The sequence below is a fragment of the Anas platyrhynchos genome, chromosome 13 (assembly GCF_047663525.1).
Source record: "Anas platyrhynchos isolate ZD024472 breed Pekin duck chromosome 13, IASCAAS_PekinDuck_T2T, whole genome shotgun sequence".
Classification (NCBI taxonomy): Eukaryota; Metazoa; Chordata; class Aves; order Anseriformes; family Anatidae; genus Anas; species Anas platyrhynchos.
This window is the reverse complement of record NC_092599.1, coordinates 10,256,112-10,277,468: the sequence shown is the minus strand read 5'-3', so window position 1 is coordinate 10,277,468 and position 21,357 is coordinate 10,256,112. Positions and strand designations below refer to the sequence as shown.

Here is a 21,357-nt window from a genome sequence, read left to right as displayed (position 1 = left end):
AGCAGGATATGGCAACAGGACTATTGCATTTATATCTGCTCTGTCAGCAAGGAATTCATCATAAATGCATCAGGCCAATGTGGTTTTCAGCCGTGCTTATGAGGATGATTTACCTCCTGTGCAATCAAAATAAAGACACATTAGTGGCTAGCAATATTTACAAAGTCTTCCAAGCTGACAAGTTTTAGCTGTAAGGGAGGAATGAATTTTAAATTCTACTCATTTCTTTTCCTCTATGTCTCAGTTAAACACTTCACATTAAATTCCTGAAAATTTTCCTGCTGCTGTTACTTGTAATGGTCCAGAAATGTCAGGGTATCCTTGAAGTGGAGCACTCTTCTCCAAGGCACTTTACATGGCTTAATTAGTGCAGCTATTTCTTTCCCCATGCATCCTCTGAGGGATTTCTTTATGCCAGATGCTTCCTAGGTATTGAGAATCAGAGCCAGAGGTCAACTGATGAGCTGCTGATTGCTCAGGCTGAATGTGATTTAATGCAACAGTTTGTATGAGCAGTTTGCAAAACCCCTCTGGGTAGTGTACGTGCAGGGGTGTTCTTGCATGCATGCATCCAAGTCTCTGTTCAGTGTCACAGATGTGCATTAAAGGACTTGGCGTGGCTGAAGGTCGTCATCACAAGACCTCTGCAGCTATCTTTATAACATTTTCTTCACTCTGCTGTAGCAGGCAAGAAGCTTTAAAACTGATAAAAATTAGCTTTTTTTCTTTTTTCCTTTTTCCTAAGCAGCAATGAAGGATGTCCCTAGTGTTTTCAACCAGCTTTATCGTCTTGAATCCCAAACCTCGGCTGTGTAATTGTTATAGTTGGGCAGTGTAGCAAATGTTAATCATTTTAAGGCCTGGAGCCAGTTCATGTCTCAAAGTCACTGGTTGAATGTTTTTTTGTCCTAAGCAGAATTAGTTCTGATTCTGGCTAGTGATATGTCATTAATGTGAATCCTCTAAAATGTTTACCCATTAAAAGTGAGACTTAACCCTGAGATAACAGAAATAATTCAAACTAGCCTAAAAATAAAAATTCAGTTCAGAATATGGTGATGTCTCTTACCAAATCTCTTCTGAACATAGCCATTATGTGAATGTCAGCTGCAGGACTGCATTTCATACTGGGATTTTCCACTTGGCCTTTATTCCTTACCAGTCTGATAATGGGATGAAAAGTGGACTTGAGGAATGCGGTTCAAAGGATTTGCACTATTGATCTTGTGTCCCAAGCCTGGCTATGTAATGCATTGTAAGGACATTTGAAGATACCATAAAATGGAGACAGCACATGCAAGGCCATGAAACAAGATAACAGAGCTTAAATGTGGGACAACTGAGGAGGAGGAGGCAGGCAAAAGGCAGTTAAGAGGTGGAATACAGTCATAGGATGCTGTAAGAAACAATGACAGTCCTGACAACACTGCTATGGGCTTTCTTCCTCTGTCTGCCTGTGATGGTCTTGCCAAGTTAAATTTTTTAATGGGCTTATTTCTGTCCCTGAAAAGATGGGGATACATTTTTAAAGTCTGGATAACAATTCTGAACTCTAAAGGAGTAAGAAATCACTCAAGTAAAAAAAAAAAAAAAAAAAAAAAAAAAAAAAAAACCACATTAAAATAAATAGCAATGGTAGAAAAATCTGTCTACATTGCTGCATCTTATTTTATGAGAAAGGACGGGAAGATGTAGATAGTATCCGAGTGCTACTGCAGTAGTGTACACTGAAATTCAGGCTCACGTAGCTGAACAGAAATTGGTCCATGTTTATTGCTGTGTTTGGTGCAGACACTGAAATACAGAAGCTCTGTGAAGAACAGACATGTCTTGGGTGCTGTTAGTCGGTGTATTTTACACTGCACATAACAATGCAGTAAAACATTGTTACTGGCAAACATCATATTCAAAAAATATCCCCTTTCAAAGAAATTTAATCTTTCTTACATGGGTGCTATAGACTACCCCTTTTTACCAAAGGAAACCTGATAGCCATGCGTTTCAATTTAGATTCAAGATACCACATAGTCTCTCCATCTGCCTGCATTGTCTGTTCACAGCAGCTTTCCCTTTATCAGATCCCACATATACGTGCTGTAGGACCCCAAAAGTTGCAGTGCTTTTGAATCCTTTTTTATTTAGTCTGCTTCCTATCTGTGTTCTACACGTGTTCCTGTTGAGCTGCCTCAAACAGCTCATGGCACTTCTCAGCTGCTGTGCATTTAGGGATTTCAAAGTCCTTCCTGGCCCTAGTGAAGGTAAGAGACGTTTTGTGGCTTCGTCGTCAGGTCAAACTCTGGAGGAAAAAGCAGGGAAGAACTTGTTCCACTGCCTTCATTGTATATATTGACAAATTAAGGTTTACACATGGCAACGTTTTGACCAAGTAATAAGGAAGTAACCTAGAAAATACCCAGGAAATTCTCCACGTGCAATAAAATAATAAAATTCAAGTCTGAGTCTTCATCCCATGAGCTGTCTGCAGGACCTCCCTACACTTCTTGGGTGTACGCAGAGCTGGGTTTGTCCCATAATGCTATTTGCAAAGATCGATTTTTAAAACAGCCCTTTGCGTGAGTTTATGAGGAAAGGCAATTGCTCCTGTGCCGGGAGTTTTGTTTTGGACAGGCTCTGGGCTGCTGTCTGACGTGGTGGCGTTACATGCAGCGCGGGTGAAGGCGGGTGCGGCTGCGGCCTGCGCTGCCTGGGCCCTGCCGCGGCTTGTCGGGAGGCTTGTTGCCATTCCTACCCGCTTCTCTCTGTGGTCTCCTTCTGACACAACACCAGCTGTAAGCCGTGGTTCTGTTATGTAATTCATTTAGGAGCGAAAACTCGCTCGTAAAGTTTATGGTCTCGCTCTCCCTGAGACAACCCAAGTGATGCGGCCAGATGGCGGGGAGAAGGGAAATTTCCCCAGGCAAAGGGAATACTTATCTGCCGGGGCCTGCTATTGAAAAACGGATCTCTGCTCACATAAGCAGGAAAAAGACATTGAGGCTTATTTGTATTTCTGCCCCTGAGCACAAAGGGGCTAGAAAGCAGGCGTCTCCCACCGATTGTGTGTTCCTCCTGTTTGGAGATGTAATCGGAGTCCACACACTGGGCCACAGCCTTTCCTCAGCTCCAGGGGTTGGGGCTGGGAAGGGTGTGCAGGGGCAGAGGACGGGCCCCGGCACAGCATCTCTCCTCCATCTGACATGCAGCTCAGAGCTAGCAGCAATGTTCCTGGGGGAGGGAAGAAAACAGATTCACCCTGTTCACTCAATCCCAAGTCACCAACAAGAGAAACAGGCTCTCTGTAAACAGTACAAATGAAACGGATGTTTCGCTCTGCTACTGATAAGTTTATCAGCAAAGCCAACGTACACTTCAGACCCCTAGGAAAATATAGAAGTTGAGGGTCCTCAGCTAACCCCCAGCTTGCCACACCCTGGGTGTCAGTGTTTATGCTTTGGGACATGCCGGTCATGGCTCCAGTCACGGTGACACCAAGGCTGGGACGCTGGCACTGTGACCACAAGGCCCAATCTTACCTGGGCTGTAGCTGTTGTTAAGTGCTATTGCAGCGTATGGAAAGGGACTGCAAAGGTGCTAGGGAAGATGAGAACAGTTGCTTGTGGGGAGCATCGTGGCAAGGCCGTACTGGATTTGGGGTGTGATGTGAGGCAGTGGCCTCTCCAGCTGGTATTGTCCATGAATAGACCATTGTCCTTTGCAAGGAAGGAAAGAAAACCCTGCCTCGTCTGCAGGGGCACAGAGCCAGTATTGCCTCACCCAGGGCTCAGCCTCCAGCTTGGAGGTCTCACAGCTCCCAAATGCCTCACCCACGTTGCCTCAAACTCCTGCTCTAGCATCCTGTTACACACAGGGCGTTTTGACCAGCTGGATTTTGTTCCCTGCAAGTGAGTGGCTGGGAAGTAGGTGTGTTCCACGGAGCTTATAATAGAAAGCTTGCTTTAACCTCCATGATAGAGAGATTAGCACCATTCCAGAATGATATAGTACATGTTTTTTTAAGGGTCCAAAGGTAATTCCTGTTTACAGAACTACTATCTGCAGAGCTGAAAGAGCCTCGTAGCATTCACGCTAGGGCAGCGGCTGTCAGGTCACGGAGATTCCTTCCCCTTTGCTTCTTTTTCAGGTGGACTCTTGCCCTGCTGAGGGAGAACTTGAAATGCCCTATGGTTGGCTGACCTGGGCTGTTGTGGTTGTGCAAAATCACACTGCTCGTCTCTGCGATGAGAGAATGAGGAAATTCTTACACCTACTCCTGCTCTCCACCACGTGCCATCTCCTCTAGTTTATGAGGATGCCAGTCTTACCAAAGGTCATTTTGAAACCCCAGCAGAGCTTCTCTGAGGTGATTTTTTACATCTTGGAATTTTTGACGTTTCTAAAAGAAACTCTTTGGCTGAGATCCACATGAAGTTTGCTAATCCTTATAAAAAAAAAAATGTCATTGACAGTGAAGTTCTGTTTGCAACAATCTCAGACTTCCTTTGGTTATTCGTCTCTGCAAATGCAGTCTCAAATACGTTGATCCACAGTGGTCCAGCCTGCTACTCCTGGTTGTATTCTCATGCCCAGCACTGTTGCCATTATCAGTGTGCAGACACCAAGAACTGGGCCTGTGGTTCTGCTCCCACCAAGCCTGCTTTTTCAAGAAGTATGAAAGACCAAAAGCACACTGAACAAAGACCATGTCCATCTGCTAATCAGCCTTTGCATTTTTAGTTTTTCTGAAAACCAAAAAGTACAAGATCTACCTTTCTGTGTAGATATATTCTTGCATCTATGAGGAGTTTCGTGTAAGTCAGTCATCTGAGCCTTGGTGAGCCAGTGGAAAGTCAGAAGTGGCATCAGCCTGGAGTTCCCTGTCCATTTACTGGTGTGGTCCTGGAGAGAAAACACGCAAAGGTCATAAACCCAATGAAGTAAATTCATCATTTCACTGATGGTTGGATTTACCCGACTCTGGTGTATTATTACTTGCCTTCCACATGTTAATTTTATTCACCACTTCTTGACCGATACCCTGTTGAAAATGTTTGTTTTTCATCCCTCACGACAGATGAAAATTTAAGGTGCATTTTGGAAAAGTAGCCCTTAATACACTTTTGTGTTTTCTTTAATAATTACATAGTCTGGCACTCACTGGCCCATGGTTTCCCCTCTAAGTTGGGGCATATTTAGCTCATTATTAGCTATTACCTTCTAGAAAGATAGTTGCATTCATACAGGAAAAGGTATATGAACATGGAAATCTAGCACCTAGTATATTAACAGCAGATAATAATTCTAAGTAATTTTTAATAATTCCTAACTAGTTTCCTTCAGCTCTCCCTGAAGGAAAGAGAGGGACACACTTAGCATACACAAAGCTGTTTTATTTACTCCAGAAAGATCGTGAGATCATGCTGCTAGTTGATGAGGCACCTTCCTTCCCCTCTCTACTTCTTGTTTTCTCTCTGTGTCTAGGCCCTCTGATCTCGGAAATGATTTACACGTCCTCTGCAAACTACAACTATCCTCTTCTCTCTGTCATGCTCTTTCTTTGCACAATCCTGCTGCACTTCATCCCGTTGACTTCAGCACTCTCCCACCAACGCACAAAACTGATGATGGTGCAGATCACCGCTGCTTTTGTTGGTACCTACAATAATACCATACAGCTGCTGCCTGCTGTCCTGGGATTTTCCAAGGGCTCCTGCGGCTGAGCAGGTTGCAGACTGATTGAGACATGTTTGGTGGTTCAGCCAGGTTTGCCACAAGGGGGGGTGAAGAACAGAAACCAGCTGTGGAAATTTACTGACTCTCTGAAGATCTCATGACTTCTTGCTAAATCTGAAAATTCCCAGTAAAACAAGAACAATTTTGTTTCTAAACCTCCTGTGCTGCCTTTCATCATTCTGTGATTACCTGCACATTGCACGGTCAGTGCCATTTTTTGTCAGTTATAGAAAACAGTCCATCATTTGCTGAAAGGGCAGAAGGTAAAGAATTCATTGGTAAAGACACTAGTTGCTGGTTCAAAGAACTTCCACACAGATGGTGAATTAAATATATATATATTCAACAAATTAGCAAACAGTGTGCCAACTTTTCTGAAATATATGCACATTAGGAGTATGAGTGGGAGCAAATAAGGTTGTGAGGAATCTTTCTGCAGCTTCTGTTTTCAAACAGTGATCTTGCAAAGAAGTCTTTTTCTTGCCTCTTTTTTAAAGGTAAATATGTGCGAATCTCTTTAAATCATCTGAAGTGGATCATGGTTATGACTAAGAGATAAGGAGGGATTTGTCTGTCTGACAAACTTCCCCTCTGTTTTCAGAGTAGACTGGTATTTTCAGAAGCAGCGAAATACCGCTCAGTGCAAAAAGCAGGGCATATTGTAAATTGGAGATCTGCCAGCTCATGGGCTGAGCAAAAACTGTTGAAATGCAAGATGCTTTAAGGCTCTGCTCTGTTTCCTGCACTAGAAAAGCCCCTGGTGATGTCTCTAAGTAAAGGTTTCAGTCTCCAGTCCACAGGAGATCAATGTAATGCCTACTATAAAGTCAATAGGAATTTTCCATTAGTACAGTCAATTGTTCTTAGTCATCTTTATACTAGACCATATCATCTGCTCATCAGAATTAATCGTGTTTATTTAAAAAAATTGAGGGAGGGAGAGTAGAAGAAACCAGGAGCATTAGAAACAGAGAAAAATACCTTGAGTCTGGCTTATGCCTCTAGGCAGGGCATAAAATGAATCTGAAATAATGTAATTTCTAAGCAAGACATGGCTAGAAGTAGAAACAGCAACGGTGACAAGATATGACCAACGCAGTCACTGGCAGCACTGGAGGTGACAGCCAGCAGAGCCTGCAAAGCTCATTCTGGGCATGGTGCAAGGCCCTGATACCACCAATAATGCTGCAGAGTCCTGTTTTGCTGTAATGTTATTGATAAGGCTTCGTAAAGAAAAGCAACTAGCTCACACAGCTGTACTGAAGACATGCAGACCAGGAGATTTGCCTACTTAGGACTCTTTTAGACTTGGGGATGAAAGGGGAAAGCAGCTGTATGTATTCCATGGGGCACCCACTGTAGCGAGGCCCTTTTTCTCAGCCTTTATTGAAATACCAACGTATTGGAATACCAAGTCATATACTAAAAAACCTGTAGCAATTTAAGGTGGGAGCAGGACATTTGCAGGTAGATAATTAGCTAATTAGCTAATGATAATCTCTTGCTATGCATAGCCAAAAACTTTGTACAGTACAGCATTTAGGTCAAGATACAACATATTGAAAACTGACATACTGAAATTTCTCTGGATCTGTCTAGGAAAGGGTAAAGACGATGATCCCAAAGACTCCAAGAAAAATTATTTTAAAAAATTAAGATCAGAAAATGAAACCCATAGAAAAAAGCAGACACACTGAAGGCAGCAAGACTGCAGCCCTGTACGTCATATAAAATGAATGCAATTCACCATGCTGAATTGTTCATGCTCAGACCATATATGTTCAGTTCTTGACAAAGTAATCTCTTTGCAAAGCTACATAATGCAGCAGAGTCAGCTATGAATGACTTATAAACAAAGAAGCTATTCAGCTGTCAAAGCAATTTTCAGCTATATTAAAACAGAATAGGATGGGATGGATTCTGCAGAGCTCTCTGCTGCGTGCTGTCCCGTGAAGGCAGCGGCATCGCATGTGTGTAAACCACGCGGGGAGAGGGAGTGCGTGCGTGCATGGGCGGCCGCCCACGCAAACACATGCACACACACGTGCGCGGGATAATCGCCTGTTGCCTTTCTGAGCTCACGTTATACATTGCAAAATGGTTATTTAAATTGCATTTTCGCTCTGCACTTAGGGATGTCACCGAGTTCTGGCCATGGCGATGACGTGCTCGGTTTCCATAGAAACCAATGTACTTTGGAGGGGGAAAAGCAGAAGGAGACTGAGAAAAGCAGAAAAATTGAGCAGAAAAATTGAGCAGAATAAGGGAAGTGTGTGGTGTGAACAGATCATTTGGGTACTGGGGCTGCTAACAAAGTGACTTACCTTGTCAGCAGGGAGACACCTTATTCGTGGGTATGTCACTTCAGAATATTCACAGCAGTTCAAATTTATGCCAATTAAATGAACGCACCATCCTATTGCTCCATATATACTAACTACCATTAGGTGGACTGAATCTGGATTAGGGAGGCCAGGCTTCCAGTGTGATTTCTGCTGACACACAACTTTTGCTGTTTGCTCTGTCTCTGGTGTCATTAGCAGGTGTTTCCTATCTTCATCCCCAGACTGGGGAAGGAGGCAGGGCCTGGGAAACTACAGATTTCAACTAAGGTTCAATGAAATACCTGTCAAGTCTCCCATAAAAAAGCTGTGTATGATCTGTACCTCCCAAGGGGTAGGCGGGGCAGGGAGAGGCATGCTGGAGCTATTTTATGATTTTTTCCTTCTCAAAACAGCCAACTTGCCATTGAATCATTTAATCACTAATTAAAAATCCTGGATAAAACAAGCTGTCTACAGCTTTCTGGCAAACATCCCACTGACTTTGGTAGGGCCAAGATTTTACCCTTTCCTTGACTGTAGAGCTTGTTTGTTGTCACTTCTTTTTCTTTAGCTGTTCTATGTGTTTTATGCCAGGTTTTTTTCTTTTAGCTACTTAATTTATTTTTCTCAAATGTTATCTCATTTTAGCTCCAGAACGCAGACCTTTAATATGATCACCTCTACAGGTAGTCCATGACCAGGCTAGCTGTGTTTTGCCCACATCCTTTCAGCTGTGGTCTAGGGGAGGACAAGGAGTATATGCAAGGGCAGTAGGAATTCCGGCAGCTAAAGACTTCATCAAGCACCTCAGTGGTCAGGCACCTAGATTTGCAGGTCCTTGTTGCCAGAGCTATTTGATGCTCCTGGGAGACCCTCAGCTGGTATCTGACCTGCTGGAGAAATGATGGACTGCTGCAGCCTGGAGCACCCAGCCATTTCATCTACCAGGGCTGAGTGCTGGGAGTAGAAACAGAGTCTTATATACAGGAATGCTGTTGGTTACCAAGTGAAATTCCTGTTATGTCTGTGAATATACTTTGGTTCATACTTTTACTGTCTTACTTTTTTGTATTTACCAGTCACATATTCTGTAATTTTGCTTTCAGAGCTTGCATTAGAAGAGACCTATTCCATTTCTGCCTGGGGCTGAATAACTCTAAGATGCACCCATGCTGTCACCCCCGCTGGCTGCTTGCTTTAAGGTAGGGATGTGCCAACAAACCCTGCTTCGAGGAGGCTTTCTGGCAGAGTGCAGTTGAGTTTCTGCCGTGTTCTTCATGAGAAGCTACTGTTGGTCACACAGGGCTCATGTACAAGGGACTTGAGCCAACTCAAGTTGCCAGGACCTACTACTGCATTCTTCAAAGCTTAGGGCACCAGAGTACAAAAAGGCAGCCAACACCCTAATCCCTTACCAACACATTGGGTGACAAAACCCACAGCAGTTACCTGTTATGTTGACGCGATTCAAGCCCATACTTGTCAATTTATCTTTATTCACCCAAATCCATATCTAACCCCCAGTGTTGACAGGTAAGAGTCTTGTTTGATGGTTCATCAACAAATTATACAAGTAAAACAAAATTAAGTGAAGGAAGATATCAGTTGGTGATTAGCTCTTACCTTGCTTGTTTTCCTTAGCTCTAAACTTTGAATTTTACAAGTTATATGTTAAATGCTCTGATTTACTTTCTGGTACACAGACAGAAAGAAGCAGATTGTAATCCATGTGCTTTGTAGGTAATATAGAATTTTTTCCTCTGGGGAATCCATCAGTGTGGATGCATACTATGTATTTATGAGACCCCTTGCAGATCTTTAGGGTAGGTTCTCACAGGTTAATTCTCTTGGACTTCTTATTGTTAACATTTATTCTTCTTTTAAAATGGCAAGCTCTCATAACTATGCAGAGGGCTTAGTTCAAACTTCAGGCAACTCTCACATCACTTTATTTGCAATTGGACTTGATGCAGAACTCAGCAAGATTTCATTCAGCCCTTTCTATAGTGTTGGTTGCAATGCTGTGGAGGTGAAGGTGAGCAGGGAAAATTGCTTTTGGCTTGAATGTTCTGTATTAGTTAGTCAGTGTTGTGTTTTGCTTGTTCCAGAGGCTGGTTATTATCTTTGATAGTATGTCACTCTGTGCAGCAATGCTGAGCACAAGAAAGAGCATCTCTTACATGTGCTACCACTGATTCACTGCATGTATTTCCTATGAGAATACCTCAGTCACGTCAAAACTGCTCATTTCTAGATAGCAACTAATATGTAAACACTAGATATCATGTGACAAGTTTGAAGGCCAGATCAAGAAGGTAATGTTCAAGGGTGATGTCTGCACAAAAAAATAAACTTCTGGAAGCCACTGTAACTTCATGCATGAATGAGGAGGATTTGCATGACTCAGGACTGGTTTTTTTCCTGTTATTCAAGTACTGGGATGAACAAGCAAGGTTAAAAACAAAGCAAGCAAACAAACAACCAAAAAATTAATAATAAGTCTAATAATAAGTCTGTACAACCCAAGTGTACTGCTTATCATTGTGTTATACCAAAACAAAATTTGTAATGTACTTTGCCTTGAACAATGGGATTTTCCAGAGTCGTCAGTGTAGTGTTGGTTTTCATCCTCTCTAGTATTGCTGTTCCTGACTTCTCAGCCTCTGGAATTTTCATCCTAATTTTCCTCTTTTGCTTTTAATGAAATAGCAAACTTAGCTTTATTATCTCCAAGAATTCTCCCACACAAGAGGATTTAAAATTTCTAAATGAAAGTCAACAGGAGAAGATGATAGTTGGTCTAATTTCCTCAGAAATTTTATACCTTAAGTATTTATAATAATAAGGCTTTGTTGCTGGAACCTTTGAATACCAAGAATCTGAAAGAGGTATCTGAACCAGCAGGTTCTGAGAATATTTCCTAGATAGAAACCCAGGAGGAAGAAGAGGAGTAGGGGAACAAAAGCCATGTAATCGTATAACTGAGCATGTAATTTTCAGCAAAAGAATTTCTTTTTGAGTTTAGTATTTTTTCTTTTGATAAATTCTTCCTGTAGAAAGTGAAGTTTTTCAGTCTCTGTACTGTTCCAAAATTTAGGCTTTTAGTTTTCTTGATGTGGTTATTTTTTTTGACATCACTTAATGGTGATGAGTTTGTGTTCACGTCGTGTGATTGGATGGCTTGGTCATGCTTAATGACTTCAGCCTTATAAGCTACATTTGACTCAGAAAAGTATCATTTGCTTGTTGGAAGGAGAGCCTGCCTCATTAATCAGTCAGTGAAATTTACTTCTCATCAAAAAGTTTTGTCATGGTAGGATTCAACAAGACTTAAATGGTACATGATACTTCTTCATGTTTGCTTTACAGGGCTGAATCCCGCACATAGCATGGCTTTTTGGAGTATGACAGCCATGAGCAAATTTTCAGTCACACAGTGATTCTCAAAAATAACTGAAATTGGATGCGAGGGAAGATCTGTCTGATGATGATCCAACATAATCATAAATATTTCCTCATTTTCTCTTTAGTGTTTGTCAGCCCTTCATACTTTCACTCTATTCTCTTTTATAGCTTCTTGGCTTTGTGTTTTGGTTATGCCTGTTCTGGTTCTCAAAACTAATTTTAGAATTTACGGGAGATGGTCTTGAGTATTGATGAATCCATGTAAACTAATGCAGACATATAAAGTGTTAGCTTTTTTTACAGGGGTTGTTTTCTCTCACTAAGTAAGAGAGATCTGGATAGATTGGAGGTATGCTTTATGATCAGTCAATCTGTATAGTTGAGCCAAGCTACCTTATAGAATGATTCATGCTGTGATGTGCCACTTGAAACTTGGCCTGAGTTCTTGCTGGATGATGGTTGCCTTTGCATTATGATGGTGAGATGTTTCCCTACTCCTAAAACAATCTGGGGTATATTCATTGATTGCTTTTTTTTGTTGTTGTTGAAAAGTTAGAGTTTTCCACCAGGTAGCTCCTTCTTCAAAATCTTTGTGCCATCTCCCACAGTATTACCTCACAAGTATCTGGCAGTTAGATTAAAATCAGGTTGCAGTATAGTTTGTTTTGTATGAACATTTGTAAGTCAGCTGTTTACAGGAGTTTCCCCGAGCATACAAAACCTGTGAGTTACATATCATTTGTCATCAGGAGTTTGTTGCTGTTAAAGAATTGCCAGACAGAGCCTTGTTCTCTTTCCATAATACTAAAATTAATCTTGGTTATAATGGAATCCTGGTACAAAATGCATCCTTTTGCATTGGCAAATCAAGTGCTTGGCATCAGCAATATTTACATTTACATTGTTTTTGAACTGCAGTGTGTGCTGGAAGGTAGGGTGAAATATTTCCTAGATGGCCAGATTATTTCTAAGAAAAGATGTATCCTGGAGCAGAAATTTAGAAACCTTCTGTTTCAGAGGAGGCTTCATGGTCAACACAGTTACAGTGGGGTTTTACTAGATGTCCATGGCCCCTCTTGCATTGCCTTCACATGGGTTATACCTTGATTTCAGAGCTTTCCAAATTCCTATTGTACAGGCAGCTGCATGAGCTACCTTTCTTTGTGCTCCTGCTTTGACTTGTTAATATCCATCCAAGTTCTTAAGAGATTTGTTCTCTGTGCAAAAGAAAAAGTGACTGAAGTCTCTTCTGGTTATCTCATTGCACTCTGATGCTCACGATCTTATCTCAAATTGCTAAATAAATATAAATAATATTTATATATCATATTTCTTCATAAGTATATGTTGTTTCCACTCTTCCTGCATTCCTGGGGTTTGAGCAAGGGGAGATCAGAAAACACTGAGAGAATGTTAGGATACATGGAAAAACTTGCAGAGACCTTGATTCCAGGAAGGAGATACACACATACTGATAAACAATTCCTTATCTAAGAAATACTCCAGAAAGTGTTTCTTAAATAAGAGTGCTTCTCTGAAACTGAGCATTTGGTTGTGTGGTGGTTTTTCAGTATTTTAACACCCTGCTGATAGTGTTGTGAAATTCTTGCTGGGCCTTAGCCAATTAACTGAATAAACTTTTATTTGCTTAATGATTTTATAACTCTTTTATAGGAGATAAACTTGCCATTTTTTCATTTGATTTCTCTCCTGCATTTTGTGTAAGAATACTATCTAATCTCACAGAAATTAAAAGTCTTTGAGACTTAAATTCTTGCAAAGTTATTAAATACATCAATCAGAACACGTTTGGACACTTAACAAAGTTCTCATTATGTTTTTCTGTGATATTTTTAGTATTATTACAGATAACTACTGTTGTATTATTAAATACATTGAATTCTCTTATATGCTGTAGTGTAATTTTCCACTTCACTTCCCCTATATTTACATGTACTCATACACCTTCCAATTAAGGTCGTCTTTCAATGCTCTGCAGTGTCACACTTTAGAGAAGAACTGAGATCTTCCAAATCTGAATCCCATAAACTGTCTGCAGAACAGTCCTTCTTTCTAATGGCCATCCAGCCCCTAGAATTCAGCACAAAGGTTATGATCAGAAGTATGATAATATCACCAAAGACATCAAACTAATGAGTAGGTCTTTGTAGTTACAAAAGGATTGAATAGGAACAAAAATATTCCCTACAAACTGCAGATTTTATCACTCTATTATTGTTGGTAGTATATTTCATATTTTCAAGCATTCAAGTAATGTATACAAAATTAGAAGCATGAGAAAAGGTATAGAAATCATATCTGGAGGCTACCTTAGCGAAGAGAGAATAGGAGAATTCTCATTCAGTATAGATAAAATAAATTTCTGTCCACGGGGCATAGGCATTGAGAGGAAAATAACTTATATGAAACCAAGGGCTGTAACAGCCTAATTTTGTTCTCTGGACCCAGGTAAATTTCATCCTAACACAATAAATAAATACATAATATAAAGTGCAGTGCCATTTCCTGATTCATTATCTTGTTAGACTCCAAATAAACATATATCATGCTGGAATTGCAATAACACAGACTTAGTACATATAGAGGGAATTGCATCCAGCTACTAAATATGAAGAAAATGTACCAAAAGCAAATGATTTAGAGGAGAATGAAATTCTCCTTTAGACTCAGTGATGATTCTGTTATGTTCTCCCAGGGAAGATGGCCCTTCTCTTCTGCAAATATTTTTTACAATATTTTCTTTCTTAAGCAAAAAAATGAAAAAAAAATCTACTTGTGTGTAGAAACAAATTTATGATATTTTACTACACGCTATCATCATTCTATAAGCTGAAAAGCAACAAATCAGAATGTTCAGCAAAATAATTTAGATCACTATGCAATAATATATAATCACATTAGCTACATATGTATGGGTAATAGTATAAAGCTGTTTTCTCTGTTCTTTGTATTCTGCATCACCTGAAAATTTTTCTTGATGCTCAGAAGCTGCCTGGAGCCCATATATGTCAAGTGCTGTAGGAATGGGAGAAGGAATAACAGTAGCAACAAATGATGTAATTATTGATACAATTATCATTGCTGTTATTATTATGAAAGTTTGCTGTAACACCTACTGTGGCTGGTGATTTTTGGACACTTAAGTGTTTACCCTTCACTCCAGAGAGTCCATAATCCAAGGACAGAAGTTGGGGAAGAAAACATCAATAAGCAATTTATGGAAAACTTACCCCCAAATCAGCAAGGTCCCTTATAGCAATGGAAGCATGCCCTTAGCAGGGTTTATATGGAGGGGACTTAGAAGATGAGCCATGGGTGACTGGATAGGGTTTAGGGTTTGGACCATGGTGTGGTGGCCTTGGAGCACAGGTGGAGGAGGTTGTGGACACCAGTGAAACACAAGGCTGGAGACAGGTGGCTTGAAGCATCTTAGGGCACGACCGTGCCAGCATAGAGCACGTGACGGCATGGAGCAAGCACCAGGGCTTTGAGGGTGGTGCTGGAAGTCAGAATTTGCTCCATGAAGGTTGGGAGGCTGGTTGAGGAATTAAAAAATTTAGCATGGGAAGTTCTTAGTGAGCCTTTGTCTGTAGAGAAATGCTCTGAGGAGACAGTAGTGAGACAACATTGGTGTAAATCCATGTGGTTGTATAGATTTCAGTGCTGCCCAGCTGAGAATTTGGCTAGCAGCTTACAAATCCCCTGCGTTTCACATATTTGAGTACAAAACAACTTTTCTTTCAGACTATAGTGTAATTGTGAGTCATTAGCTTCTGCTTGATGACGATCCAGCTACTTTGTCAAAGCACTGAAATAAAACTGTGCATCTCAGGAGACTTAGCTGTGCAACATGGAAAAACAAATACCCTCTGTGTCATGGACAGTGCCTTGTACATCCATGGGCAGATGTTTGGTGCCACAGCCTGAGCTTCTCCCCAGAAAGGGCAGATCCGTAAAACAGCTTCTCACCAGACCTTCAATTCCATTTAAGTCCCCCAGATAGATTCAGGGTGATTTTCACACATGATGGCCACATCTAGAAAGAATGACTGTGACATCCATGTTGAGTTACGGGAGGGCTCACACACTGAAGATGAAGACAAGAAATAAATGGCCAATACCTCTTTAAGAATCCATAAGAGCAAAGCAATAAAAAAGGAAATACAATAACTCCGATAATAAAAACATTATCTTATAGATTTCATACAAACTTTGCCTTAGGGAGGCCACCTGGTTTGTGCTTTACTGACACAGCTGTTCGGACTTTTTTCCTTTGCTACATAAAAACTACAGGAATCTGAACAGCTGTTTGGGTTAATTTTTTTTAATGCCTTCAGTAAGTAAAAATAAGGGCAAGTGACATGAATAAGTGATGTGAGATTGCCCCCAAAGATGCTTTAAAAACTTTCCAGAATATTTCCTGAACCTCATCCACAGCGAATAAAGTTCTGTTGTCCAGAAGGAGCTGAGCCAGAAGGGACATTTCCACTCGTGGCTGACCAGGTGTAGCATTACCTGTCCCGCATCTCTTCATGTAGTAAAGACTCACTTAGATTGGGGCAAATTGGCAAATTTAGTTATACTGAAATCAGCCCAAGGTAACCCCACTGACTTCACTGGAGTCACTTAGAATTTCCATAACGAAAACTAAAAACCAAAAACTAATTTTGCTTAAAACTATCCATAATTTGTTCCGTTTCCGATCCAAGGAATTATTCCTCATTTTGAAGGGAGACAGTGAACAGAATTGGTCAGGAAGCCTGGACAGACATCATTTCCCAAAGAAAAATGACATTTTTGCTATTTCCAAAATCACAGTGTTGCGGGGGGGAAGAGCTGGTGCCGATTAGTGCTGCCCCTCCTGACACGGAGCACACTAATAATGTCCCAGCAGGTCAAAAACAGGTCCGGTTTAAGTGGGTGATGGAATGAAGTAAGTGGGAGTCGCTTTGCTTTTTGTTGCCCAGTGCTTCACACACCTCTAGCGGCAACCCTCTTTGTTGCCAAGACAACCCTGAAGAAATACGAAATCCAGAACAATACCCTGTGCACGAGAAGCCTCGTATTCTTTAGTGCACACGTTCGTTTTGAATGTCAAGAGAAACACTGCCCTCCAGATCATCCCAGGTAAGTCCAGGTAAAGGTATAGGTGATGTCTGTGAGATGATAATGACTTGCATTTATAGATTGTCTTTTGTCCTAACGGCTCCCAAAGCTTGAGGGGATGGCACTGAGAGCCTGATCAATGTTATTTCTGCAGTGCAGCGTTACCTGCAGCTGCCCAGGCAGTACCAGGAGGGTTCCTGAGGGCTGCTGTGAAAATAAACCAGGGCTGGGGCACTGACTGCTCTCCCCAGCCTGTGCTGCATGTGGAGGTGTCTGCAGTGAGCACTGAACACCAGGCTGTGATGATCTGCCTTTGCAGTGGTTTCTAAAGGTTTCTCAGGCAGCTGAATGCAAGTTAGTGCAGCCATAAAGGTCTTTTCATTACTAATAGGGACTGGACCGAGCTGTGCTTGGTCTCCAGGTCAAAGGAAATATACGCGTGACTTAAGCCTCTTTACTTAAGGTCTTGGCTCAGTGCTGGACAGTGGAAGGTCTAGAGCTTTGGTGTTGTTTTTTTTTAATGCTTATTTATTTAACCCCAATGAATGTAAATTGGATAAAGGTCCAAGAGGTCACAATAAACACCTCCATAGACTCTTAGGGTATCCTCTTGCAAAGACTAATGTCAGGAAATTTTCTGTTTCTAAGAGATATGCTATGTACAGTTTGCAAATATAAGCCTCACCTTTCCAAATTATCTCCAGATCATCTTTGAGCCTCCCATTTTATTCTGGAACACTGTTTTTGCCACATTTGAAGCTCATTTTGACCTCCTCACTAGGAATGGCTATGCTAGGAGGAAGTAATCTCCAGTCAGTCAAAGCTCTTTGATAAATAGAGCAGCAGCAGTTGGAGCAGGGAGCACTGGATTCTGCATAGACGGAGACTTGGGGTTTTTAAGTTGAGACTGGCACTAGCTTAGTCCTATAGGCTGAGCTCCAAAACTGTGCCGTACATGAACAGTAAGTCAGGGTATCACTTCCAGAGCACGCTCCTGATCCAGGCTAAACCTCAGATGTAAATTAGCATTTTAGGAGGAGAGGATCAAACTACCCAATTCTGAAATGGGAGGGTTGCATACTTGACCGTCACGGTGAGGAGCTCCAAAGTAGAGCTGGTTCTGCTTTGCTGAGTCCATCAGCACGCCCAGAGCTTCAGTCTTCCTTTATGTCATGGTCTCTCCCTGGCTGTGGGAGGAGTCCTGAAAATGAGATGTGGGGCTGTACTTCAAGCAACAGCCCTGGAAGCAATAGTTCTGCTCTTGTCTGTCTGCATGAAGTACAAACTCTACAACATACTGAGACCCATCTCACCCTCATCCTACTGGAAGCCACATCCTGTTGGTTTCGGGTGAGGCATCCCTGAGCTCAGGCCACTGCCTGCTCCCATTTTAACACCTTATAAACAAATTGAAAACTTGCAGCTCAGGAACAAAGGAGGCATGTGAAAGAACTGCAGTTTCACGAACTGTTCAGTGGGAGTTGGAGCTATTATAGAACATCCCGTTCCAAAAGGAAACAAATGACAGTCTGACGCTGCCGGGGAATAGTGACGTATGTGGCTGTGGTGTGAGTCAGTCCGTGCGAGATTCAGATACGGACCTAGGGGGAAAACATTTGTGGCAGCAGGACCAATCACATGCTCATAGATGGAATTACCTCAGCTCATTTTTCATTTGGGTATTAATATATTTGCTGCACTTCTTGAGCAAAAGGCAAATAGCAGCCCAGACAAAAAGGCACGTGTAGGGGCCGTTCTATCTGTCTCTTCTTGCAGCCTCCTGCTTCCCACCCACACTCCTGCACAGACAGAGATAATGTATCATGAGCCTTTTGGTGTATCACTGTTTTGTTCAGTAAAATGGAATGTGTTGTTGTTGTTGTTGTTGTTATTTGTCTTCTCTGGAATCCCAGAGCATTCCCATTGCAAAGGCACAGGCCCATGAATGGAACAACTAAGTGAATTAGTGGGGAAACATTTTGTTTATCTCTAAGTGGTGTCTTGCTTTTTAATAACTTACAGCTTAGTTGAATGCTTGTGTTCATTTAAAAATGAAAACTGAAGCCTAAGGATCCTTTTAAGGCCCTAAAGGAGTCTGTAGAGCTAATTCTCTGGTATGTGGGGGATGTGTAATGATGCATAAATTGTGAAATGAATTGGCTGTTTACTGGAAAGTTACAGTGATCTCGTGGATAATGTCAGTCTGAGATAAGAACCCCTCAAGAAACCTTGAGGACAAGGAGGCTTTAGTAGTAATACTACCTTGAGGTGTTCTCATCCCCGACTTTTTTCCCATCATTTTGCTCCAGCACAGCCCTCTTCCAGTTATGCTCAAATACCTCTTCGTGTGACTCTCCAGCAAACCATATCAGGAACTGATGGGAATTAAAAACCACGACAAAACACCCTGTAAAATAGGAAGGATCTTGTTTTCTTTCTCTCTCTCTCTCTTTTTCCCCAAACAATTCATTTCATTTAGCTCAGTTCCTTGATCAGCATGGCCCCAAGGAACAACTGCACAGGCCAACTGCTGAAAGGCCCAAATGTTTTGTGGCAGAGAGAGGGGAAACGCTGGCTGGGGCTGATGGTGGGAACTCCGTGACAGTGCTGCCACCAAAATCTGCAAATCGGTAAACCGTAGCGGGTGAAACGTTACTTCATTCAGCAGCAAAACAGAACAGCTGCTGTGTGTTTCCAGAAAGAACAAATAAGGGGGATGTTGTTTGGCCACAGACTGTGTCTGTGCCAGGGTTGGAGGACACAGTGGGGGAAGGATTTGGGTTCAGGCAAGTGAAGTCTTGTGGGCAAAAAAGGCCTCAGAAAGCCATAGCAGCCATCAGGTATTTCCCAGCTCTGATGATGGAATCTCAAAAACATATTTTACTTTTTCATGGAGGTTCAGTCAAATCTAAAGCAGAACTGCAGGTTGGAGGTGTGTTCTAACCCACAAACAGGACCAAAAAATGGGCCTGGATCAGTGTTTCAGAACAAAAGCAGAAGTCTCCTCAAAGGAACTGAGAAGTTTGGTTTGTGCCTCTCTATTTGTAATTGCCTCATTTCTTTACTTATGTTTTAAAGCAATGTTAGACTGAGGGAGCTCACCCAGCACACTTCATCACCAGACATGGAGAAGGCTTTGCTGGTGTAGCACAAAGCAAGTCTATGGGTGTGCAAACCACTTTGGCCAGCTCTGATGTCCGGCAGCACTAGCAGAAGCAAACGGGTAAAAAAATACCTCATTACAAATTTTGCCTGTAGCAAAGATCTGTCAAAGCAGGGTGGCTGCTTCTGCAGCTGAGGTCTGAAGCCTGTGCAGCTCATATCTCCCCGAAACGGCAAGCCCAGAGCCGGCACAGGCTCCCCAGCTCATCATTATCTGCAGCATCCTTCCTTCCCCCTCCTCTGCCCTGGCATGGGCACCCTCCCCTCTTATCACTGAGGTGGCAATATTTTGTTTGCACAGCTGACAGCTCTCGAACTGCCTCTACGTGACCGTCAAGGTCACAAAGTCATTTGATCCCTTGACCGAAATACCTGTAGTAGCCTCTGGTCCGAGCTACACGATGCACTGCTGCCGGCGTAGCTTGTGAGACGCTGAAGGGACAGCTTTCTGGCGGCACTACAAAGCAGCTTTCCTGGAAAAGGCAACGGTTTGCCAGTATTGCAGACTGGTAATTTCATGCCCATAAAGAGCTCTTATTGTAGTCTTGAAATCCAGCCGCACCCTCTCTGTCCTGGCCTCAGGTGTCATGCCAGCCCCACGGCAGGACGAGGTGTCAGCAGCGTGTGCTGGCACCGCAGGCCGCCTGCTTCAGGCAGCAAGCAAGGCCCTTGCGTGCCACAGCCCTGGGGAGGCCAGGAGAGGGGCTGCCCGCTAGCAGGTGTGAAAACCAGCCCCGCTGCTCCTCCTGCAGCTCGCTTTTCATCAACTCCTCACCCTCCCTGCCGAGCGGTCCCGGCCCTCGTACCCTGCACAAAGCTCCAAACAACCCCCGGCGTGCTGGGCCCCACCGAGGGGCTGATGTCACCGTCCCGCAGCCCGCTGGCATGAGTCATGCCGGGCTGCCGCCAGGCACGGGGAACACAGAGGGCTCTTCATGGGCCCCGAGAAGGGCAGGAGCTGCGTGGGAGGGCGTTGCTGCAGGAGGGGATGAGGCCAAGGTGCCGCAATGACCCTGGGTGCTGGGGAAGGGGGTGGGGGGTGGCCACACCTCGGCCTCCAGCACCCAGGGTTGGAAGGAGGTCACCTCCTGTTTGGATTTCTTCCCTTGGGTTGTTTTGGACAATTCTGCACTTGTTTCAAGAAAGGATCGGGGTGGGGTAGGAATGGTTTTATTTCAGAGGAATTCCTGTGACTTGAGCTGCCTGAATTAGTCAGGAGCAGGGGAGGGTGGTACGTGTCCAGAAACGGTGCACAGGCAGGGAGCCCAGGCTCCCTGACAGCACGAACAGCCGTGGCTGAGGCACGTCCCAGCATTTAGGCACCTTCCTGGGGTGTCCCGCTGCCCCTGGCCTGCGGATGGCTGTTCTGTGTCAGCGAAGCGTTGCAGCATTGACGGGCACCAGGGCGGTGTTTTTAGCAAGGACAAGGTGACGCAAATTACACGAGTGAGCGTGAGTAGAGTCAAAGCTGCTGTCACCAGGGAAGGGAGGCATCTCCCAGTGCCTGCCAGCAGTGCAAAGATGGAGGGGCTGGGGGCACTGATACTTCCTGCCTCCTGGGGAGGGGACTCTCAGCATCGCTTCTCTGTCTGCAAAGTCCAGTTCCTAA

General features: G+C 43.0%; 3 long non-coding RNA genes across 4 annotated transcripts in view; 2 read left to right on the top strand and 1 right to left on the bottom strand.

Annotated features, from left to right (window-relative positions):
* Nucleotides 1-5,204, top strand: part of LOC119718253 (uncharacterized) — a 60,545-nt gene extending 55,341 nt beyond the window's left edge. Inside the window, exon 3 of the long non-coding RNA XR_005269085.2 lies at nt 4,142-5,204. This is a non-coding gene — a long non-coding RNA (uncharacterized lncRNA). The remainder of the gene's footprint in view (nt 1-4,141) is intronic.
* LOC110353740 (uncharacterized) lies at nt 517-20,548 on the bottom strand. Of its 2 annotated transcripts, XR_011812399.1 has the most exons (3): nt 20,121-20,548; nt 17,668-17,787; nt 517-4,896 (listed from the first exon to the last, which is right to left on the bottom strand). It is a non-coding gene; the product is annotated as an uncharacterized lncRNA (long non-coding RNA). The 2 variants fall into 2 exon arrangements; XR_005269079.2 differs by lacking the exons at nt 17,668-17,787; nt 20,121-20,548 and adding an exon at nt 8,055-8,370.
* On the top strand, nt 8,425-13,192 carry LOC119718252 (uncharacterized). The gene is made up of 3 exons (XR_005269084.2): nt 8,425-8,559; nt 9,161-9,256; nt 11,424-13,192. It is a non-coding gene; the product is annotated as an uncharacterized lncRNA (long non-coding RNA).
* Nucleotides 20,549-21,357: the final 809 nt, after the last annotated feature.